Source organism: Columba livia, chromosome 4 (genome assembly GCF_036013475.1).
Source record: "Columba livia isolate bColLiv1 breed racing homer chromosome 4, bColLiv1.pat.W.v2, whole genome shotgun sequence".
NCBI classification, from domain to species: Eukaryota; Metazoa; Chordata; class Aves; order Columbiformes; family Columbidae; genus Columba; species Columba livia.
The window spans coordinates 43927328-43946304 of NC_088605.1; the positions used below are offsets into that span (position 1 = coordinate 43927328).

Here is an 18977-nt window from a genome sequence, read left to right on the forward strand (position 1 = left end):
GGTACAAGACGCTAAAACACTGTTTTTGCAAAGCACCCAGAGCTCTCCTAATAGGGGCAGCAGGAACATTTGAAATAACGCATTTACAGGAGGTTAAAATTTGCAAGAATACCTCTGATTGTACATTGGAACCTGACATGGAAAAGCATGATGGCATGTCCACATTGAAAAATACAAACACAGAAACCTTTTTGCTTTTGCTGTCATCAGTCATGTCCAGGCAACAAGCCTGGGCCTGAATTGCAGCCACCGTTGTCCTGCTTCCTACTGCCAATGAACCCCAAAACCTTCATTTATTTTGTAAAGCAAGCTCACGGAAATCGGTCTTTTCATATTCAAGGGAAAAGAAAAAAAGTACAAAACAGCCTAAAAAAAAAAAACCCACCCCATCGTACATAAATATTTATAAAAGTGTATCCTCTTCAACTAGAAGGTAAACCACAAGCTTAAATAACAGAAAAGGTTGGCATGAACAGAAGATTATTGGCACGAGATAATTAAAAAAAAAATCATAAACATAATCTTATTTACATTTAACTGCTGTGGACCTCCAACATCCAGCTCACAAAACAACATTAACAAAGATACGAAAACAATATTCAAGACCAAAACTTCCTAAGATGCAACTATGGAAACACTAACGTCAGTCTAGACACTTGACTAATGTTATACTTAAAATCACTACAGCACTGAAGAGTGCAGGCCACAACTTATAGGTTGATTTAGGTTTGGCTCATGAATTTTATGCTGTTTCATCATCCATTTTTTAAAACATGCTAGTTAAGAGAAATCATATTATCCACAATTCAATGAAAATCAGAGCAGTGGCTCATAATCACTGGCTGAGGCTGACAAAGTTGAGAATAAACTAACACCAATACCACTCATGACCTACTGTAAGATGCTTTCAAGTAATGGAATGTATAAACGCTATAAGCCTATGAAAGACCTGAAAACATTTAAATATTTGTGTATTAAAAAAATCAATCATGGAGTGCAGAAATACTTCAGTTTTCAGACACAAAGAAAGAATGCCAGATTTTAGTGCTGGAGTTAGGTTATGGTTGGACTTGATTATCCTGAGGGTCTCTTTCAACCAAAATGATTCTATGTGGTACTGGGGCAAAGACATTAGGACTGATGTCACACAAAGAACCTGAATTTAAGGAAGAAAAATAAAAAATAAAACCTAGTTAAATACATCAAGTATAGAAACATTACTGTGCATAGTTAAACCATGGTACAGATCAGAAAAATATATCAGGAGTTAAACTCTATGGGTAAGACCCAACAGATGTTTTTCATTCATTATCAAAAAGAACACCTTTTTTCTCCCACTGGAACAAAAAGGCAAATACTCAGTTTGAAAAGTGGAAGAAATGCACAAGCCAAAATGCTGCGATTTCACTTCTATTCTGGTCCGTCTGTTCCCTTTCCCTCTAGAGGCTTTGGCCATCCTGTAAGGAGCAGAGGACATACCAATGACAAAAGTAATTATGCATAGTTTGGGATGGAGGGACCTTACACATAGAAGGCTTTGAAGAGAAAATACTACTCGCTTGCCTTTTCACTTTTGGTGGTTGATTTTTTGTCTGTTTTGTGTTTTGTTTTGTTTTAATACTAATAAAAGCGTGTGAAAGCACACGTCTGTCATAGTCAGTGACGTGCCCACTTGCCAGACAAGCCACGGGTAAGCAGAGGTTCCTAGGAGCCCTGTGCTGATGGAGGCACAAGACATGAGCCCAACAGCCCCGCTGGCACCGCCACCGCTCATCCGGACGTGCCCGATTCTGCTGCACCAGCCACCGGCCGCTGTGGGAAGCTGGGAGCAGGACCACTGGGGATCAGGTGCCTGTAGCAGTGGATTACACAGAAAAGAGCCAGGCCAGAAGGTGCTGCTGTATTTCCAGCAACTGAGTCTAACAACAAGCAGACACCGAACAGAAGGAGAATAATCCTCTGCCACCAGCTTGCACTGAGGTTTCCCTTGAGCCGCACACATTTTATGTGCAACAAAGGATTCACAGATAATAAAGAGTCATTAAAGATTCTGGCTTACAGGCATTCACAGATCTAAAAGTGGAAGTGCATGGTAAAAGGGATTCATGGACATTTGGTTTCCAAAACTGCCGGGTGTCACAAACCTAGTGACGAAGCCTGCAGATGTACAAAGCAGTAAAGAACACAAGCCATGTTTCTTGAGAAATGCAGCTGAAGTGACTCAAAGGTGGGGGAATGCATTTAACAATTGAAGTTGCATTTGAATGCAATTGAATGCATTTAACAATTCCAACCAGTTTCACAAGCAACAGACAAGGTAAGTTTAATGAACAGTTAAAAAATAAAAATTAATCAGTCTTGAAAATATAAGCACACTTGTCAGATATTTGCAAATGTAACATCCCATAGATCCCCACACCAGGAACTGCAGATGGGGGAGCTCCTTGCCTCTCAAATCTGTCCTGTGAGATCTAAAAGAGGGGAGCGGGCAGAAGGAAAAAAAACACCAGGCAAATCTTTACTTGTGCTTCCATCACGGTTGCTAGCTTCAGCAACACAGAGAAGACAACGTTGAAGACATCTCATCACAGAGAGAACTAAGTTGTTTCTTTTGATTTGCAAAAAAACAGCTAGAAAACAAACCGCTGTTCTAGGCAGTGGGATCCTATCAAAGCCAATAGTCGCTATAACACTGCAGCTAATGTGCACTGGCATTATGTCAGCCAACTGTTCCTGAGAAGTGTGTTGCAGCCCGTTCTTTAAGCTGTACCTTTCCAGAGGGTGTCCAGCATGAAAGAGCTCCCTCTACCACCAGAAGTTTGGCATTGAACTTGGACTAACAACGAGCATCATTGTTTCAATTAAACCCTCCATAACGGTGCAAGGTACAGAGAACTACAGGAGAGTCAAAATGGCTGAATATATTTTCATATATTGTCAGTAGGCACTGCACACTTCCAGTAAATCTGCAGCATTAAGGAGTAGAAAAACAATTTGAAAATAAACAAACAGAAAATCAGCATATCAAGTTATTGTCATTAGGCCTCCTCAGTTTTCCATTTACCTCAGGAAAAACTACGCTTTGCTTACTTAGCAAACATATCCATTATCAAACATAAATAGCTGCTTCAACTTCTTAATTAAAAGTGAATTAATGGAATGCAAGAGTCCTTCAGAAATACTTGTGCCAAGTGTTATAAAAATCCTGAACAGATTCTGAACGCTTAGAACGGTGGTTTAATAAAAGCCATTTCACTAAAATAATGCACACACACATAAGCTAAGGCACGTAAGTTATGAAAGTTTTTAATTATTATATTTTAGACACTTGACAAAAACCTAAAATTATACAATTCTCAGGAAAAGAACTTAGTCTTTCAATAAGACAGCCTGCCTATGTGATTTATGGCAGCCAGTTGAGCAAAACCTTAAAGCAGCAGCTAAAGTCAATCCCACTGCGACTTACACAAACGCTTCTGCTAGCTTGCAGTGTCCCTGAAAGCCACCTCTAACTAACCCACTGAACATACATGCAGGTGACAGCAGCAGTCTAATGCTTTTTTGGTGGTTGTTTTTAGAGTACATATACTCAAATTACCACAAGGTGGCAGACTGAGCCATCAAAACTTCAGAAAAAGTCCTTTCCAGGCAGTTTCTCCTTTTACATTAAAAAATGTCATGTTATAACAGTTTCTAAAAATCAGGAAGAGCAAAGCTAATCATCACCAGTATAACTAGTTAAATATTCTGCTACAGCAAGGACTATTTATGCAAAAGCACAAGAAACCAACAACTTTCTTCTTTCCAGTTTTACCCATCCAGCAGCATTTAATAAAGACAAGACAACTGCAAAAGCAATACAAAGGCTCATCTGGTCTCCTACAAGAATCTAGTTCAACACAAAGATTTTCTCAAAAGCTTGACAAAACATCTCAGTGGAATCTCCAAAATCAAAAATTAAATGTGAAGCACAAATTAGCACAGTTCTTAAATCATGTTTTTATTTAAATGAAGGCTAAAAGACTGAAATCTAATCTACACTTAAATTTGTACCATAAGCTAAGTCGTATGCTTGGGTTGTTGTGTGTGGAGCAGCCCGAAATCTGACTGTGTTATTTCTCAATATGTTTGTTTCTGTAGTGTCAGCTGGCTCAGCTGACTATACTTCGAAACAAAACTCAGGTTTTAACCCAGTTCAACTTCAATTAGATCTGTAGAAACACAGTATGCAACCTTACCTCTGCTCTCCATTCTAATAAAAATCTGCATATGTTTATGCCCAGATATTTCTATCCATTTCTTTTGTGTTTCAAACATATTTGGCAATGCCAGTTACACAAACCAGACAAAACCAAACCAGAATGTTGGCCTCAAATTCATACTAGCATAACAAAGAATTTTTTACTTTAGTAGAGTGATAAGGACATGAAAAGTTGCTACTTTGGACTGAAAAAGTTAAACCTCTCTAAAAATCAGACTTACCCTGGTTTCAGCCCTGGTTTGCATTGGGGTAGGAAACTACAGACTCAACTATTCCTCCTTGACACAGTTAAAAAGCAAAACGCTGTGCTGAGAAATTCATTGCTCTCTTAGTGAGAAATTCACTCATTTCTGTGAAGTGGCAAACAAGCGGAGAGAAGCTTTCATCTTATAATAGTTTGGTTTCTTTTAAATCAAAGGGTAAAAATTAAATACAAGCTAATTCCTTAATTCACTGTCTTGGATGAAGAAAGAAAACAAGCATCTTTTCAAAGCACCTGATACCCACCTTAGGCTGAAAAAGATCTGCCTGCCGAGCTGACAGGCTTTGAAAGGCTGATCTTTGCCAAACCATTTTCAGCTCACATTCAGCCAAGCACCAGCAGCACACCATGGAAGGCCAAGCTCCCAGGGTGATGGGGGAGGCAGGTGGGTGTCCCTGCTCCCTGTCACACCTGGCAGCTCCACACCCCACCCCAAGCCCAGGTTTCACTGTTATGAAAACGGGAGGTCCCTCCCGGCCCCTCCCTCTTGCGCTCCTGTCACCTCCCTGGCCCCAGGAGGAGCACACCCTGGTGGGGACAGAACTTCCAGTCTCTCTGCTGGCAGCACAAGACCCATGAGGTCCAGTGCTGGTGTCATGGAGGCAACAGCTCGTGCAGTCGGGGAAAGGTGGCACCTCAAAGTCTTCAACAGGTTTAAACAGACCGCAAAACCACTGGCAGGATAGGAGAAAGTTGTCGTTTCTATGACTGATGAAACAATTATTGTAGCTCAAAGTGGAACCTGCCTTTTTCTCTTTAAGTATTTTAATGCTTTTTTTTTTCCCCAAAATCAATACCAAGCAGCAATACCAAGTTTTTCTTCCTTGTCAGCAATGGAGCCACAATCCAAATGCAGGTTGCTGAAATACTGCTTCTCTTTCTTTACAGCAGCAGGATCCTGTCTTTTTCCCTTTTCTTCTTGCATCCAACACTTGAAATCCTTTGACCCTCAGCCACTCCAGTAGCTATACCAAGCATTTATATTTTCATTTTTCCTCTAGCATTGATTTAGGACCTGCCTGCCTGGCTGCCTCACCAAGGCCAAAGCAGTGCCAGCATTGCCAAAAGAAACAATCAACTATAGGAACATCAAACACTTCTAGCTTAAACGGAAGTTTCCATGTGCGCAGACGTGACGCGTCTGCTCCCAGGCTCTCACCAACAGCAGCTCAGGAGATGGTACAAGTTACTGCCTTCAGAGACAGAAACCTCTGAAGAGAAGGCAGGGCAGTTGTGGGGAGAAGCCACATCAGTTACCCCAGCCAAACCTATCTCCTAAGGTAAGACCTTATCCCAAGCAAGGGTGAGTCCACAACTTGCAAATATGCTGCCAAAAGACAGGAGCAAAAGAACCAAAAAAAAGACTTACACAATGACAAAAATATCCAGTATTACTGATACCAAAATCCTTTCCATGCATGTGTGAAGATGAAGAATTCATCTTCACCTCCAGCTTCTAAAAACTCTCACAGTTGCTGTGCATGAGCATGCCCAGGTATGCTTGGACTTATCAGGGAGCCATAACAAGACTGATTTGTTGAAGAGATTAAAAGGAAGTATTTGTTTTGTATTCCAAATTTTTGACAATTTTTTCTTACATCAGGACCTTCATATTCCGGTGGTGGGGCTGCCACATGGGAAGCCTGCCAGAATCCAATCTATTACACTACAGTTAAAATCAATTATTCCTTTTAACTTCACTGTAAGCTACCACAGCATTTTTCTGAAAGCCATTCTTCCTAGTATACACAGAGATCTGTAGCTTAAACAAACAAAAAAAAAAAAACTAAAGCCAAAGTTATAGGAAACAATTTATTGACTCGATGCTGAACTGGCAGATAGACAGACATAAATTAAATATTTAAGTTAAACTACATGTCAAATAGCCCAGAATTCATACTTTTGTGAATGAAATCCCATAGTCCGTATTATAAGGATTAATAATTACATAATTACTTGTGAAAATTAACCTGAAACAACTATTCCATTTATAATCAGTCTATTTTGAAGTATATAAAAAATTGTAAGCTAAGACTATTAAAAGTTCATTCCTGAACACAGAATAAAACTGAAAATTCTTAATACATTCAGTTTCTAAGCATAGTCCAGGATGCAAAGCTCAGTCTATCAGTTTTGCATAACAACCAATTAGCACTTCTTTTCACCAAACTCAAAATTTTCAATACTGAAGTCTGATTCTTCAAACAGAAAGCCTACACAATCAGGTGACTCTACTCTCTCCAAATATCTCACAATAGGGTTGAAGAAGTTCTTATCCTGTTCATCAACCATATTTAGCCCCGTTTCAGATCCCACTTGCTCTTCTCTACTCCCGTAGGACTCCTGTTTTCCTGCCAAGAACAACCAGACCTACCCAGTCACCACTGAGCCCGACACAGCCCTCTCCTTCCCAAGAAGCAGCACCACCAGCTCCCAGACAAGCTGCAAGTCTGGAAACTCTAAATTCATGACACTGATTCAAGGGGACTCAGCTCAGCAGAGATGCTCTGACAAGTATCATCCATTACAGCACATTTGCCACCATCATGTCTTCTTTTTCTTTTTTGGCACAGGAAAAATGTGAAAAGTGGAGGGGTGGGAAGCAAGAACAAGTAGCATTGGGGACAGCTGGGGAGCAAAGCCAGTAACATGGGTCAAAAGACAACTGCCTGTAGAAGAATAGCTTTGCGGTCCCTAGTTTGCCACCCACCAGCCTAGTCTACCTTCCCATAAAATACCTGCTGCAGGCAGTAGCTTGGCTTACCTCAAAACCACAGCTCTCCAATATAACGAGGAGACAATTTGAAACTGAGGAGTTTCTAAAAACAAATACCTTGTTACTCATATGCCAAACAGGTGACTGGGATTTAAAGGCAACTTCTGAATTTAAAGGTCTGTTAGAGCCATAAAATGCCACCTTAGTTATCTGAACTTCAGCCAAATGTGTTAGCAGCCACTGAAGTTCTAAAAAGTTTTATCATCTTAAGTCTGTATGAATTTGTCTCAACTAACGTGTATTGTATTTTCAAGAAATTTATGACAAAACATCATTCCACAGCAACCAGACACAACTAAGCTTGGGAATCGGCCTTCATCAGAAAGGCCATAAAGTCAACCCATGTCTGCACTTCCTCTGCTTCAGCCAGGCAGTGGGAAAGGAACAGGGAAATTGCATTGATCTTGTTAAGACTTGTTGACACACTGAAATTGTCATTTTCATCTCCACTGCTGGGAGGGTGGGGACAGTTTTTCTGGGTTATGCGTGGAATTTTTAGACTGGATTAGAAACAAGAGGAACAGGCATTTTTCATCTGGAACTGAAGTACCCACACATGAAGCTAATCAGAAAAAACTCCAAAACCTCATAAAGAAAAAGGAGAAATCCCATTTTCCTGGTTTGCCTTCACTGGGAGTTGTCTCAGTACAGAACAAAAACATGCTTCTCCAAAGACTTCAACTGCATTACTGCCTCAGAGTCTGGAAAAACACCATAGGATAGCAGTAAAATAGTTGTGGAGAAACAAGATGTTTCAACAGGATATTTAAATCAGCCTTCCTGTCTTTCAAATTTATTTTGTTTGTTTTGTGAATTATTTTCCTTCTAAATAAGCTTCCCTCAAAAGACAATTTCATTACATGTTTATTTTTGATTTTTCTTTCAGCGAGAAGTGGGTTAAAAACCTCTAATTCCACTTAATGTCTCACAGATTTACATATAATAATATAAACAGGTTTTTGTTTTCAATCTTGCCGGCAGAACCTGCTCAAATGTATAAAAACAAGTTGGAAGGCTCAATGACCCACCCATACTAACAGACTTCTAACATCGGCTCAAGATTAACACAATCAATTCAACATATCCTGCTGGTCATAAAGCTTTTAGCAGAATAAAGTAAAGAAATTAAGACATTCATTATTATAATCATCCCATAAGATGAGTATAAACGTGGAAAGGGTAGATGGGAAATTAAAGCCTGCCATTTCATAGAACTGAGTGAAGAAACTAATGAGCATAGGAAATTACAGGGTAGCACCGTGCATTTCTTTTCTGCTTTCCAGACTCTCTTAAGTCAGACAATTAAATGCTTAACACAAAAGCCTAAGTTCTGTAGTCGAAAATCCAAATGTTGCTTGCATGTCCAAATGCAAACAAAACGGTTGCACTACAAAAGATCTCTCCTACTGACTGCACAGTCCGTAATTATGAAAGGCACTTAAAGTTGTTCACCATTAAAAATATATATAATTGCCTTTTCATGCCTTTTCAATATTTATAGCTAACTGTTGGAAGCTTGTATTAAACCTGTTCTATCCATTTTCACATTCATTACACACACATTCACATATTTTGTTGCAGAGTTATGCCAGTTCCAAGGGAGTTTTGCCCCCTTTTTTTTTTTTAGCAATGCTAAGGAGAGACTTCAATTGTTTTGAGACAATCTGTTATTGGTCTCACATTCTCCATTAGCTATATGGAATAAGACTCAATATCCTCCTAAATAAAAATCAATCTTGGACTAACAAATATACTAGCTATTAAATACAGTGTGACTTATTTTTAAACAACTACCTGTGACAGAGACAAGTTTTATATAAGTTTATCCAAATAGAGCGGACTATAATGATTGGCAGCTTTTAAATAACAAAACTGTTTAAAGAAAATCAGGAATAAAGAAGCAAACAGGGAAATTAAATGATACACAAAGGTCCTGGCATAAACAGAAAAAAAGAAACTCGTAGTTGGTACCAAGTTGTAATGACAGAAGCATTTTGAAGAACCTCAGCCTAGAGAACAACATCAGGAAGAGCTACCAAGGTGGCCAAGAAAAGGCAACCACTTTGTATCAGGTAGGTTTGCCTACTAAAAATTGGATTAGCAGTCAGCTGTGCTTAGAGGATTCCCCAAGAGCTGTCAGAGCAAGATTAAGATACGATGATTCTCAGATACTTTTTTCTGTTGGTAGGGTTTTAGAGCGCTTAAGTAGCCTACAGGTTTCAAAGCAGCTAGGAGTTAATATCCATTATACCAGTTTAAGCAAAAGGACTGTAGTCTAGACAATTTAGGCATAACTAAGCAAGTTGGACAAACCACCATGCAGGAAGAACACCTCTCCAGTCTTGGCCTAGATTAAATTTTCATACACTTTTCCTTGTAGTGGGCAAGAGCAATCCATTTTCTGAAAAATCTCAATTTCTGTAAAGCCTAGGTCACGATACTTCAACATCATAGCCAAGTGGTAACCACAGCTAAACAGTATTTCTTCTTCAAATGATCATTAAAATGTTATTTTAAAAAATCCCTGTGATATATGCTTTGTAGTATATACTTGACTTCACAGCATAACAGATTTGTTAAATGGGGCAGGCATTCCAAATCACAAGCAAATAAGTTGCAGTGATATTAAAGAGCTGTAATTTGTCAACTGATCTGCAATAGCTATTCGTGTGAACACTGTAAACTTTCCGTTGCCAACAAGCTTTGTAAATTTACTAACAGGCTAAGGCAGCAATGTTGTTTAGCTGATGAAGGGATAACCTGGTAAGCCACCTCTGCACAATCACTGGTAATCTTCTGCCTGCATCTGAAAGCTGTTAACAACTGCCCAGATTTCATCCAACTTCTCAGGAATACCTTATTAAAAGAAGACCTTGGAATTGGCCTCATTGTGCCTTTCGGACAGAGAAGCCTAGCAATAAATCACCAGGGGGGGTCTTTCAGCACCATCCCAAGCGCTGAACATCACCACACTCCACCCTCTGCTTGTTGCATTTCTCCCTTGCCAAGCAAATAAAGAAGAAAAAAAAAAAAAAAAAAGACAACATACACCAACCCAGAAACACAAACCTCACACTCTGGTTTGAGAAAAATCAGCTCCCAAGAACAATTCGAACCCAACCCAGCCAGCAACACGCTAATTCCCAGAAATCAGCCAGAGCACCAGGGCCTCCTCCACTTTGTAAACTGGGATTTTCCAGAAGCCCCCACTCACCCCCTCCAGGGGTGACTTGTTGCAAACAGCCCCTGTGACCCAGGGTGAGCGGTGAGGGGCTCTGCGCTGCAGCTCGCTGCCTTACTACCATGACAACTCACATCCAGAAACAAAAGAAACCAGCACGCGTTGGAAACTGCGCTCTGCCAGAACTCGCAACAGAAATATCTCAGTAGTACTATAATCAAAAGAAAATACAGCGAGTTATTTTCTATGGCTGGGCTACAACAATTCTATATCACTGGCTTACAACCAACCAAAGCAAAAACACAAAACAAACAAAACAAAAATAAAGTTGGCCTTTCCAACCAGAGAGGCAACAGCGAGTATTAGCTGCAGTAAAACTGCAGTGTTCCTTTTTGCTTTGGACAGTTTTGTTTTCATTTAAGAAAAGCCATGTTACTCAGCTGCTTTACATTTATGAATCAAAAAAAGCAGATACCATAAAAGGGGGGGGGGATTACACCCCAACTGTTTTCAACAGTTTATACCCCAATATACATCTTTTATACTCATGCACTTAAACGAAACATAAAGATTCATTCAGACACATACAATTTTTCCCACATTGAAACAAACAACTCCTCACAGTTCAGCTTATACTTTAAACAAAAGCTTTATAGTTTGATTTCATGCTTTAAAAGGAGATAGGAATGAATCATGTTCATACATTTTTTTTTTGGAGCAGCTGAATTTACAGCAGCATATTTCAAAGCATTTTTTCCAACAGAAATTAATCTTACTTGAAGTATCAACAGTAGGTCATACTAAAATTATTCCCAGACTATCATGCAAATGATCATAGTGAAGTATCTGCATGTCAAATCAATCCTCACCCAAACATTCAGCTCAGAAGCTGCTAGTGATCACATCCTCCCAGAACTGGGTTTACGGTGCTTTGCAATTGAGGCAAATGATAGCAAAATGCTAAAGTACATTCCACAAAATAATCTCAAAGCCTAAACTTATTTATTAGTTCAGCTATTTCCTGAAACAGAAGCTGCATTTAATAACTTTGAATTTTTATCTTGTTTTTTTCCTGTGGTTTCAGTTGTGGTTTGTTTGTTTGTGGTTTTGTTTGTTTTTACCTCCTATGAACAATGGTACGATTCTGAAAAGGAGCTGAGGGATTTTTGTTGTCTTGTCTTTTTAAAATATCACTTGGGGATGAATCAATTACCATCTCTCAGATGAGCTCTGATCTGACTTGAGCAGATTTCTGCACGCTTAGAAGCAGAACACCAACCAAGAAAGAAATGTTCAAGTCAAATGGAGAAACAGCTACAGAGGTGAAGCACCTGTAGGCTTACAGTGGTGGTGAAGCATGGCCCCCTCTCAAGTCACCACCCTGCAACCTAAATGCAGCTCTGAGTACCACCATATGGAAAAAAACAAACTTTATAATAATAATAACAGCTTTCCATTGCCAAATGGGTTGGACTTTCAGGTACCGGGAGAACATCGGATGCTCTCAGTGAGCCAAACCCCCTTGCCAAAGCCACCTCCTCTTTGACTCAGGCTAATGTTCAAACCCTTTAATGGTCCAAGTCCAAGGAGCAGAGGTCGCTCACATACCCGCAGCCAGCCCACGTGAGGCTGTCCTGGCACAGAGGGCACACGGGACCACCGTGGCTTGGTGGCAGAGCAGGCGGATGAGCTGGCTTCAGCCCATCTGCTCTGCCTCCGCCTGTTTAGATCGAAGTGACACAGAGCACCTTCAGACAACGAAACGAATCACTGCTCTCTTGACTCAGTCTTACCTGGCACTGCACCCACAAGGGAAAATCATCAGGAACAGTTCTGAAGCTTAAAGAATATAAGAGAGAATTCACATGGTGAAACTTCACTGGAGCGCTCTGCCAGTCCCTAAAAAAAATCCCTTCTGGAGGGAACAAGGCACTCAGACTGGTTCATCTCTATTGCCAAACGATACTCAGAGAACCTGGAAGCGCCCTTTTCTTTAATATCGCCCATTAGCAGCTCTATATGGCTCTTTCTCAGCTTTTTGAAATCCCTTTCATCTCATCACACGTGCTGGAGAGATGCATCGGATTTAAATTCACTTCTGCACAGCAGACAAGATCAAGATCGAGATGTAACACCTATAGTCTTTGTTGAATCTTCAATTCTGTGCCTTAAAACACTGCATTTGTATCACAGGTTACAGAGATAATCATACAGACGTGATTTTCACTATCACCCATACACAAGAGATTCTGAAAAGACTAGAAATAGGAAATACTGTTTACTCTATTACCTGACCTGGCTGGCTCTGTATTTTTTGTTCAGTAACTGTACCAACAACTGTAAAGAGACAGGAATACTACCAAAAATTTCTCTGTGGCCAAGGGATCCATAGTTAAGAACACAAGGCAATCCAGTAGCAGTGACTGCTTGCAGATGGTCTATGAACTGACTACTGAACTAGAGTTTAATTTCTAACTACTGCTGATGAGATATCTAGCTGCCAGTCACAACTGATTGTTTTAAAATTTATTTACCTTAAGTTCAAGTATGTCTCCCCATGTGTTACACTAGTTTCTTTGCTCCCACTGGCCCAGCAGACACAAACATTTACAGGTCAGTGGGTGGTGCGGCTGCCAAAGGACCAACAGCAAGTGCTGTGGGATGGAAAAACCAAACACACAGACACACAAAAACCCTGTCCACAGGACAGCAGCAGGCAGTCTCTCACAATCTTAATCCAACCCATACTAAAGGGAAACAGGTTTTTCAGCCTCCATAGTCTTTCCAGAGTGGTACCATATGTCGCATGCTTTGCTTAGTGTAAGTTAAAAACTGGTTAGAGATAGAACACTGAAACTGCTCGTGTAAAATAAAATACATGCCCTTGGTTTCATAACAGAGCATTTTGGCCAGAACCTAAGCATCATTATTTACAAACTTTTAAAGCAAGCCTTCATGTGGAAAAGCTTACTGGTTGTTTTGCAAACTAATTTAGACTGATCATATGACAGCAAATTTACCAAATCTTAACAAGATACCACTTCTCAGCTGATGAGCAAGCAACATTTGTTCTTAAGTACTGAATGCATACCTTCACAGCAGCTTAAAATCACGTGTTTCAACTTCGAAATTGGTCATTAAAAGCATGCACATTCCTCATTAGAGATTACTGCTTATCTCCTGGGTCAGCAACTTACCACCCAATCTGACAACTCCCTTTTTTCTTTTAACACTAAAAGCAACTCCAAGCAGAGCTCAGCTAAAGCATAGCATTGAAATACTGCACTCCTCCCCAAAGCACTCTGAGGTACAATAGGTGTGACCTCCCCCATGGGTGCCCCACAGAAGCCCTTGCAATGCTACTAGAGAAACCAAACTCTAAATAGGTTTGAGCACCATATCAGTATCTAAGCATTGCAAAGAGCATACTAAGGAATATGACCAACATTAATTACCTGCTGCCACAGATCTAAAACGTCCTAAAACCTGAAAAAGAGACAAACACCTTCCCATTCCTTTTCCTGAGTCTGGCACAAGAACATACGAGTGACAAACATGATTTCAAACAGCACGGAACATTTCCTGAAGATACAATGGCCTGGGATGATGCTGGATGACAAGAAATGGGAGACCCATGCAGAAGCACTGCTGTCTCCTCCAGGAGCCGGGTGGTAGCCAGGAGGCTTCTTCCAGGATCACCCAGTGGGACTTGCAGCTGCAGCACACTCATGAGTGCCCCTGAGCTTTGGGCACAGAGGAAGAGGGATGATTAGCGACAGCATGACTAAAAGCAAAGGACTCCTACAAAGGCTGGGCACAGTGACTGAGGTAAATCGGCTTCCATGCCACACAGGGCTGGGAGGGCGAGGCAGGAGGACACCACACCTGTGGTGTTCAGCACAAGAACGGAGACCCAGGCAGCCTTGTTATTAGCTTTGGCCTCTACTGGCCTTGTGCTGGTACCAGTACAGCTAATTACTGTTTCTCTTCTCCAGCCCCACTGGGAAGGGCTCATTAAGTCAGGAGCCTGGCGATACCCACAGCAGTCTCCATACATTTAGACAGTACTTCTCTGCTGATGAAATAAGCCACAGAAACCCTGGAGACTAATATGCAGAAGGCAGATCCATAGGGAATCACCTCAGGAGCAACAGAGCCGGATCAAAACTAGCGTCACTGCATCCTGTTCGCTGCCCCCAGGTCTAGAAACATAGCTCAGGAGCTACTCACACCATCCCTGCATCATCACAGGTGTTCCTCAGAGCATGCTTGCTGCCTCCACACCGTGCTGCATCTCAACCAAAGCATCCAGCAGGACCTGACCTCTCTTTGAAAGATCATCACAGCACGTGTAATCCAGACACCTACTGACAGGGAAGCCTGTAAGGGCTGAGACTCTCCTTTTAAAACAACATCCTCAGCTACATTTAACACAGATTATGATTATTATTTCTAGTGTCCAACATATCAAAGAGTGCCTCATCTGTCAGATTTTATCTATTTAATCTGAAAATGGTTAGTTGCCTCAGGCAAACTGTCTAGTCCAGGAAACAGTAGTCAGACTGTAAACACTTCATCTGCAACAGGTGATGCAACTATAGTGGTTTCAGATTATAAAGTCATTGTTTCTACATACAGGACCCATACACTCCTGCCAAATGAAGTTCCTAACTTGTCAGTTTAGTTGCTTTGTCTTCCTGCCCTCACCAGCATTTTTGACACATTTCACCAGTTTCACTTTTTCATGAAGATCTGAGGTTTTTTGGCTCCTTCATGAACCTAGCAATAGATGCAGAATGGCAAATATGTCCACCACTTGCTTTTCTCTTCATCCTTAATTCAAAGAAATCAGTTCATTACATTTCTGCTACATTACCTTCTACATTTTCACTAATACTAGCATTTAGCCACAACAAGCAGACACATGGTTGATGGCCAGCATAAAAACAAATCATAGACCACAACGCAGCTGCTACAGGGCAAAGAGCTCTAAAAAACTACCAAGGGAAGAAAGAAATTGTCACCTCTCTTGGCAGTCTCAGATACTAGAAAAAGACTGAACAAATACAGCAGCAGCTCCAAAGCCCCACACATTATATGGCCAGCCAAATCCTGCAAAATCTGGTAAAAGTTCTATGTAGCTTCCAGCTGTGCTTTTAACTAAAGTTTTTTTGGCACTTGTGAAGGTATGGGAAGCAGCCAGCAGCTCTAGAACAAGTACATGCGCTGGATATGCCTATGAAAACAATCAGCAATGCAATGATTTTCTTGAAAAGTTTATAAATACTTTATGGCTCTTCTCAAATAGGAGATCCCCCAGCTTCCTTTCCTTCCATCCTTTGACTGCAGAACACCAAGACTGCACTGCTCATCTTTGAGATTCATTCTTCCACAACTGAACTGAGTAGAAACAAATCAAGATTTGCCTGCGGCTCACTGTCACAAGCAACAGATTAAACGTACCTGCAGTTCACTTAACACCTTCACTTCACTTTGGACAAATCCTAATTGCTCACTTCCATTTAGTACATACAGTGGCCCAAAACTTGCCTTGAAAAAGCATGAGCTTTGGGAAAACCTGCACTCACTAGTGTCCTTGGCCACCCCTGCTAAATTGAAATTCTGTCCTGGAGAACTGGGAAGGCCTTTTTGCAGCCTCACAGTGATTATTTTAGGATTGCGAGATAGATATGAAGTGATGCAGCACTTGTACTATGTGCTCTCTTCTGCCAGCTTTGCTCAGGTGGGTACTATATAGATGAAAGACCATGCTGACAGACACAGACAGTTGCTCCTTAAGTGTCCACAGCAGGTTTTGCTAGAGGAGATTCTCCAATGCTACAGTCATGATTTAGCTGGCTCTGTACAGTTGTCTCACCCAGAGGTCAGTTCTGTATTTTATTGCTATTGACTTGCACTCCCTTTGTGCAAGCACTGAAATACTACATATTCATTTTAGTACATGAAGTAGTCATGGATTCCTACCCACATAACCTGAAATTACAACGCAGTTTCCTTCCAAGGAGATCTTGATTTTCTTTCCAATGGCACGTGAAAGAAGTCTGAACTCAAGACTGAATGCAAGAGCACATACTCCCCGAAATTATTAACCTGCCCTGTGAACTTACAGAAGGTACAAGCTGAGTAAGAAGTAAGAGACTGGTTATTAGAGGTTATCTATTTACTCGGTTAAGGTTACAGTCACGCACGCTGCATGCAGGGAGCACGGTTGGCTATGGAAGTATATGCAAAGAGTATTTGCCCTTCAGTGAACCACTTGGTAACTCCAGTTAGCTTGGGGTCAACAACGTATCCTTAAGTATATCATGGAGATGGCAAGGGTATGGGGAGGAGGCTCCTTTGGCATTTGGGGGAATGGTCACAAGAGTGAGGGTGCAGGGACATGACAGGACAACACTACACTCAGGCTACTGTAAGAAGTCTACAGGTCAACTTGTACTGTGCTATGGAATAGAGTTACTTCAAACATACTAAGTGCTTTGGTAATTAATTACATCAATTTTACATTTGAAACAGAGGAATAAAAGTTTAGGGGTTTTTTTGAGCAGTAATGTTGTATAACAGATCCTTAGGTATTTCTCCTTGTTGGGCTTTGGCAATAGCTGAGCAACTTGTGGTACCGGTATCATCTCACTTGGTAACTATGGGAGTTTAGGTAAGGCCAACTGGTCTTATTTTTGCTGCAAGTGATTTCGAATGCCCAAGGGACAAGGGAAGGGAAACAAATACTGTATTCAACACTGATCCAGAGACATACCTGAAGAAGAAATCACAAGTCCCAGTAACAAACTAATTGAATTGCAGCAGGCCTGATTTCACAGAGACTTTTCAAAATTTACTTATAAATCATCTTTTTCATCTTTTTTTAAGAAGACTAAAAAAAAATAATTTTACAGAAGTAATTTGAGTGGCATTATAAAGGTTTATCAGCAACGAAAAAATTGTTTTAAGATTGATTTTATGCCCTGGCAGGAAAAAAAAAAGTCAGTACTATGCTAACAGCTTTACAGGAACTGACTAAAATTGCAAACCTCATCTAATAAAAAGTTGAAAGGTAATTTGGAGAAAAGAAACAGTAACAACTAAAGTTGACACAAAGGACAGGTGAGTCAAGGACCCTATCTTTTATTTCAATACATTTATTCTTTCAACTGAAGAAGACAGGCTTTTATACCCAACCTGTCTCAATTTTCATCACTTACAAGCCCACTAGCTGGTTTTAAACTGATTTGACAGCATGGAAGGTCTAGAACAGGAAGGAAAGAAAACAAGAAATGCAAAGAAACTGGAAGCAACAAGCTAAAGGGCTGGGAAGCACACAGAAGGCACAAGTTGGGAACAAACACTTGAAAATGCAAATGTTCACGCATGTTCTTTATGCTCACAGAATAACTTCTTTTTAAAAATTAAAAAACCTGCCAAGTACTTCATACCAACACAAGTGACCTGAGACAGAATTTCAGCTTTCCCAGGCTTTCTAAGTTAAAGTTAATATTTAATACCAAGTTCCCCTCAGTACAGTTAAAAAGTGAGTTGTACGTTAGCAAATCAGAGCTCCCTGCTCACTTCCAATTTTTAAATATACTTTTATATTGCCTCCGAATAAAAGGTGACCTCAAAAAAAGAAACAACTCAGTTTTGTTAGTTTTTCAGCAAATACAGTTTATCCAAATTCTCCAATCTAGTAAAAAATAATGCTTAGATCTCTGGCGGGTAATATTTTGCCCAACAAACAGGAAAGGACTAGCCCAGGCTTTCACTCCTGGCTCTAACAGCAAGCTGGCAGAGGGTTTGGAGGGTGAGCTGGAGAAGCCTGAACATTTGGCAATGAAAGACCAAGAAGTCGATATCTGGCTGTCTGACAAGACAATTTTCTGGCTGTAATCTCATTCTCTTAAGCAAATTAAAATTAAAAAATGCTCTCGTTGCCCTTCTGGTTAATGGCATTTCATTCACTTGAACAGCCTGCTGTTCAAGTGCTTAATACAACTACTACCAAGTTTTATTTCTGACCTCAAGCCAGCAGAGGAAAGTCTCTGAAGCTTGGAATGCACACACAACACTGGGATGGCTCACGCATCCAGATTAACTCCTGGAACGTGTTTTGTTGGTGAATACTTGCTTTACTAAAAAATCAACATAAATCATATACGGAAAAAGGTTTATGGGTTGACGGTTTATCCAAAGAACAAACAAATTCTGACAAAGTAGCACTGTGTAAAACAAAGGCTTCTTGTATTTGCAATTCATTTGGTACTAAGAAGCACCCTAAAATAGTTTGAAGCAACAGTAAAGTTTTGAAAATTAATTAATCAGAAGAGATATGCCGAAACAGACTTGCAACATACACTTAATAGATTTCTTGACAAGAAATATTCCATTTTTGCCAAATTTGCCTCTTGGTACCTGGTTCTGGCCTCAACACTTTTATTCAGAATGTCATATTAATTAAAGGCATGAACAAGCAAATCAAAGA

At 40.4% G+C, this 18977-nt stretch overlaps 1 protein-coding gene across 8 annotated transcripts in view; it reads right to left on the reverse strand.

The window, feature by feature from the left end:
- The window catches only part of RAPGEF2 (Rap guanine nucleotide exchange factor 2), a 185675-nt gene that overhangs the window by 126888 nt on the left and 39810 nt on the right, over window positions 1-18977 (reverse strand). The window lies entirely within an intron of this gene.